Raw genomic sequence first — 6585 nt, forward strand, 5'->3', positions numbered from 1 at the left:
GGCTTCAGTGCTGATGCTCGCACCAATTAGCTAAATCACACAGACAGGTCACATAAACTCAACCCACACAAACGGTCCACTACACCTATGTCTGGACTTACCTTGCTATACCTGGCTACAAAACATAGATGTACCATTTTCTTTGTACCCTCTGTAGTTCATCCTGAGGCAGTTGGTCCTCAAGGATAGATTATACTCATTACTAAGATGAGTAAATAGATAATACTAGTTTCTAAGATGAGTGTTTAGCTGCATTCATCGAGAATCCAGCTCAAATTCCCACTCACTTTCCCTTAAGATCTGATACAACTGAACATGACAAATCAGACCAAAAAAAAAAAAAAAAAAAAAAAAAAAAAAAAAAAAAAAAAAGATGTTGTCAGTTAACTAGAGTTGCCTGAGAAAAGGGAATCTCGTTGAGGAATTGCCTCTATCAGATTGGTTTTAGGCATGTCTGTGGGTATTATCTTAGTTTCTAATTGATGTGGAAGGGCTCGACCCATTGTGGGTGGTGCTATCCCTAGGCTTCGGTTCCTGCCTCCAGCTTGCTGTCCTGAGATCTTGCCTTGGCTTCCCTCAGTGACAGTGCGTAAGCTCTAAGTCATATAAACCCTCTTCTTACCAAGTTGCTTTTGGCCATGGTGTTTTATCAAAGCAAAAGAAAACAAGGTAAGACACAAAGCCACTCATAGTAAGCAGATCTTTGATTTTTCTAGTTATTTTATTTTTCAGACAACACTCTGTTGGAGGAAGTGTGTCACATATACATGTACACAGTAGAACTGAACCTGAGGGGAAACCGGCCGCTTCCCAACTAGCATCTCTAGATGGAGACCTGCCATTGTCTCCTCTCTTGAGTGTTAATCCAATTGAGCTGGCCATCATCAAGCCAAGAGACTGCCCCTCAGAAAGGTGAATTTACCTTAAAGCAGGCTCAGAGACCAAAGAAATAATGAGCCCTTTAGTGAGATCCTCCCCCAAAGTCCTTGCCCAAAGTCCTAGGGAGCCTCCCTCTGCTGGGACTGTCCACTTTTCTGGGTCCTGAATCAGAAAAACTTAACTTTCCCCTTTGTCTTCTCTTCTGTCTCTGTCAGGTACTGAAGAGAGCCAAAGTATACCTTTTCTTGTTCTCTGGGCTTCCCTACTCTCTCTCTCTCTCTCTGAAGTTTTCCTTCCCAACAAATGTCAGCTCACCCATAGTCTGGCTTCTGTGGGTGCCTAACTGAAAATCACAGTTCTTCCTGTTCCTCTTAAGCTCCCACCGGTGCATCTATACAAGATTATTCTCACCTTCTGTGATCTATGGATTTCACCCCTTGAACTGGTGAGACAAGAACCTGAAAGTTGCTGGCTTGGGTGGCCAGAGTTTCCATGCCCTAGCTCCCTAGAAAGGTGTTGTCTCAAAAGCACTCTCATATAAATGAGGGGAACTTAAGAATCCCTTAGCTTATTCTCGTTCCAGCTCTCCTGTGCTCTTCACAATGGCCTCGTTAGTTTTTGGATAGGTAGAGAGCAGCTTCTGATAACTTACTTCTTAGTATTTTTACAGCATTCACAGAGACAGTTCAGGTAAGTGACTATAACTGAAATAGGCCTCTAGCTTAGCCAATTCCATTCACTCACCTAACACCTAACTAATCTAATGGTGAATAGTTTGTGGGTTCCCGAGGGAGCCGGTTTCTTGGCTCATTGTTTTCTCATTAGGTTTAAATGAGTTTGAGTGCTTCGGATACTCAGATACTTAGTGCATCACCTCTCCTCTAGCCCTCTCGCTCACCCAAATCTATTTGCCTGGCTATTTCCATAGCCCTCACCATCACTCTCTGGTCTGTGGGACTGTGCTTGTCTTGCTCCATCTTTGATCTGTTCTCTATTGCTGAGCCCTACCTGGGTTACAATTCACTGAGTACTTAGTCACGAGGAAAGCTCTTCCTCATCCAGGGATGATGGATTTATTTCCTTTCTGATTTCCTTTGGCACAGGACTTTGTCTAGCACAGCTGTTTTGTTCAACAGCCCACCTCCACCTCCTTCTGGACAACCCTCAACTGGGCCACAGTGTGTCCCCAAAAGGAGGCTGACAAAGGCAGAACAGGCCTGGGATCATCACTTCTTTAAGTCTTGGGAAGCCAAAGCCTGACTTTTGTAAATGGTGAGATGGAAAGAGGCATCTTAGGATTGTTTCTATAGATCTGGATTAGCGAGCATAGTTGTAACAGTTGCCATGACAAAGAGGTAGTCTACACAACAAAGTCTTCCTGTAGTCCTTATCCAGGATCGATCTAGAACCTTTGAAATTATGTAACAGATCTTGCATAAGTCTATTTTCAGTGTATGGGCTGGGTGACGACCACTGTTTCCTATGAAGAACTATCTTGTTTGTGGCACACGGCTGGAGGGGTAAACTGAGCTTCTGTAAGGCCCTCATCTGCTACCAAGTAGTAGCCATTAGCCTCTTACCCTTTCTCTCCACAAACACAACTAAACAAAACGTAAGGGATTCTATCAGAAGAGAAGGTGGCGGCACCCAAACGGTATGCTGTGTGTCCCTGCTCATTCACCTCTGACTCGCAGCAGGCTGAGAAAGTCGATTCTAATGCTGAAGACCTTTAGACCCCAGCAGGTCACTCCTGCTCAGTTAGTGCAGACCTATCACAAAGACGATTCAGAGAAGCTTCCTGGAAGTCCCAGAAAATGGAGTTGAGTGAGGTTTAGCAACTGGTTCTTACTCTGAATGTAGTGTTTTTTAAGAATGAGTTCAGACTTATCCCATGTCCCCAAACCATGGCAATCACTGCTGGGTTTTTATATTATCACTAAGGGTGGACTTACCATCATGTCCTGATAGCTACAGGGGAGTATTAACAATTTAACTCTTTAAAAAAAAAAAAAACACTGACTTAGATTTTCTTTGCTGGTCTCTGTAGGGACAGTGCCATGCACAATGGTGATATTAGAATCACTTTGATTTATTTCATTTCCTAAAACCAGAAATGCTAATTATTTAAGTGAAACCTGTGACTACTTGATGATAAGCAGCCTACTGTTTAGCTCACATGTGTGTTCTCCAAGCATACATCTCCATATCACCACCAATCTGCACTTAGGTTTCCTAATCACTCGAACCAAAACAAAACAAAACTAAACAACAAAGCAAAGCCCAATGCCGATCCTCCAACCACTTTGTCTCAACTGCATTGACAACACATTCTGCTAAACTGACTTTCCCACAGTGATTCATCAGGAGAAAAATGAGTTCACACTTTCATTTCCCCAAGCCAGCGTAGGTGGAAAGAGAGAAAAAGCAGACTCAGAGGAGGAGGAGGGAGAAGAGGAGGAGGGAGAGGAGGAGGAGGGAGAGGAGGAGGAGGGAGAGGAGGAGGAGGAGGAAGAGGAGGAGGAGGAGGAGGAGGAGGAGGAGAAGGTGGAGAAGGTACAAGGCTTGTTTGGTGTTTTGTATGGGGTGGGGGTGGGGGCCCATGATTTTACTCATTATTCTAATTAGTAATTGTCTTCTTCAGTTCCCTAAATTAGGATCTCTACACTTTTCTCTAGAAGTGCTAAGTTGGATAACTTGGACACTCAAAAGTATGCTGACAGTCAACACTAGTCTAAGACAGCTGTCTCAGACTGCCCAGACTGACTATATATACTTGGAGAGAAAGAAGGAAAGCATAGGCTCAGACTGCAGATGTTTAGCCTATGGATGGCTACTAGCACTACAAACGGAACTAACTACCTGGGAATGTCTGCACTGAATTAAGTGAAAAAAAAGAGGGAGAAGGGTAAAAGGAAGGTGGGAAGAGGAGGAGGGAAAAGAAGGAAGGAGGGGGAAGAAAGCAAGAAACCACTGAAAGAAAAAAGAAGGGAAGAAAGGAAGGAAGGAAGGAAGGAAGGGAGGGAGGGAGGGAGGGAGGGAGGGAGGGAGGAAGGAAGGAGGAAGGAAGGAAGGAAGGAGGAAGGAAGGAGGAAGGAAGGAAGGAAAAAGCAGGAGGGCTAGAGAGATGGCTCAGCAGTTAAGAGCACTGATTGCTTTTCCAGAGGTCCTGAGTTCAGTTCCCAGCAACTATGTGGTGGCTCACAACCATCTGTAATGGAAATAAACACCCTCTTCTGATGTGTGTGTGTGTGTGTGTGTGTGTGTGTGCGTGTGCGTGTGCGTGTGTGTGTGTGTGAAGAAAGTGACAGTGTACTCACATACATAAAATAATCTGAAGGAAAGAAAGAGAGAGAAAGGAGGAAGGAAGGAAGGAGAGAGACAAAGAGAGAAAGAGAGAAAGAAAGAAAGAAAGAAAGAAAGAAAGAAAGAAAGAAAGAAAGAAAGAGGAAGAAAGAAAGAAAGGAGGAAAAGAAAGAAAAAAGCTGAATAGGCCTTGATTCTTAAGTACAGAATTGGGGCACAGTTCTGCTTCACACAGAGCCAGCCTGCAGTTTTGAATGACAGTCCCTAAAGCATAATAAGGCTTAGAGACAATCCTCCAACCCCAACATCCCTGCCAGCACTGAGTGGAGTCAAGTGACATGAAGTGGAGAACTGAGGCAATTTTTAGTCTACAACAAAATCTTTCGGCCTGAATTATCCAGGACGGGGCACCTTTCCAGCCATCACTAGAAGCCCAACTCTGGCCAAAGCGTTGTCTTGCAAACTTGCTAAGGGCAAATAAAACCAAGAGACTCACCACTGACCACTTTGAGTTCTATGTTTAGTTAGTAGTTAGTAGTTTCCAGGTCACTGACCATAGTCTTGTCCAGGAAACACATTCAAGAATTCCTTTGAACCTTTAGCTACAGCAGAAAATTGGCTCGAACTGCTTTATTCCCAGGCCGGCATTCTCCTTCCCTTAGAACAATGAAACTGTTTTTGGAATACAGGCAAGCATTGCCTTGTTTTGAGAGCCACAGGGTAAATAAGAAGCATTGGTGAATCCTGGGGGCCTCTCAGAATCCACAGCTCAACTTCAAATGCTAGAGTTGAGATGAGAGTCTCCACACAGGAGGCAGGTGTATGGGGAACAGGACTGTGCCAGAAGAGAGTGTTAGAAGACAGACAGACAAGGGGAGAGCAGCGGTTCCAGTCAGGAGGATGAAAGTGTAAAACTGTCCAGTGACATAAGTGACAGCAGAGTGTTAATTGTGGTATCTTTGTTAGTTATGGAAAACAGGTAGCCTGCTAGTGAACTAGGCTGTGTCCTCAAAAGAAGGGGCTATTTCAAGTCATACTCTCTCTGGTTATCTACCAACATTCCTTCTCTACTGAGACCCCAGACCCCAGCCAGGCCCCAGCTCAAAGCCCTGTGGGTTTGGAATGTATGGCAGACATGCCTAAACAGAACTGCTCTTATTGCTTAGAGCTGTCTACGCTTGCATTTATGGAGGCTCCCAGCCAGCCACGGGGAAATTGGAGACGTATCTACTAAAGTACATGAAGGCCACACGTAGCCCAGGAGGCAGAAATGCTCCGAGGTTTCCATAAAAGCTCACACAGGGTTTGAAGCTCCGGTTCAGCGGGATAGTAAAACAAGAGTATGGTGACCATGGTAACAATAGAAAACCTGTTTAAACCACCTTGGAATCAAAGTCTTAGCTGGAGTCTTAAGCTGGATTCAGTACCTCAGCATCACAAGGGCCCCACTTGCAGGCTGGAAAGCTGCAGGGAAACAAGATTCCTCAAGCCATCTGCAAGGACACAAAAGCTTGAGATGCTGTGGTGGTGTAAAGCTTGGGCTCTGGATTAAAAGGCCTGCTATAACCCTGTACCTCTCATTAGCTCTGTGGGCTCCATCAAAATATCCATTTCCTCTTCTGTACCTTGGCCCATAAGCAGTGGCACTATTAGGAGGTGTGGCCTTGTTGGAGGAAGTGCATCACTGTGGGGTAGGCTTTGAAGTCCTATGCTTAGGCTCCACTCAGGGTGGAAGTCTTTTCCTGGCAGCCCTCAGATGAAGATGTCGAACTCTCTTTCCAGCACCATGCCTGCCTGGACACTGCCATGCTTCCCACTATGATGATGGACTGAACCTCTGAAACTGTAAGCCATCCCCAATTAAATGTTGTCCTTTATAACAGTTGCCTTGGTCATGGTGTCTCATCACAGCAATGGAAACCCTAACTAAGATAATAACTACGGGTGGAAATGATGATGTTCGAATCTGTGTCTACACACCTTAGACAGTGTCTGAATGTTGCCTAGGATTTCTTTGTAGAACACAAATGCGCATCTGTGCCTATATTCCTAAGGCCCTTCCCTCAGGAGCGGATGAACTTTGAACCAGTCGAATGACTATGGCTATGAGCCCATCCCTCCACCCACAATTCCACCCAGAAAGCAAAGTAAGACACCACAACTCCTGGTTGCAGAGCATAAAATGTATTGACATTGTGAAGGGACGACTTGGAGACAGGTCAGGCCTGTTGAGATGATGCACAGTTAAGACATGCTGATTCTCAGGATGGCGTCAGAAGGGTTAACAAACACGGCTGGAAGTCCGCATTGTGCGTTTTCATTAGGGGGATCACTATTCTAAAGTTTCTCCTAGAGTGTCATAAGGCTGCCTGCAGAGCAACTACTGACCTAATTTAGATGGTA

Source organism: Mastomys coucha, unplaced genomic scaffold (assembly GCF_008632895.1).
Source record: "Mastomys coucha isolate ucsf_1 unplaced genomic scaffold, UCSF_Mcou_1 pScaffold22, whole genome shotgun sequence".
NCBI lineage: Eukaryota > Metazoa > Chordata > Mammalia > Rodentia > Muridae > Mastomys > Mastomys coucha.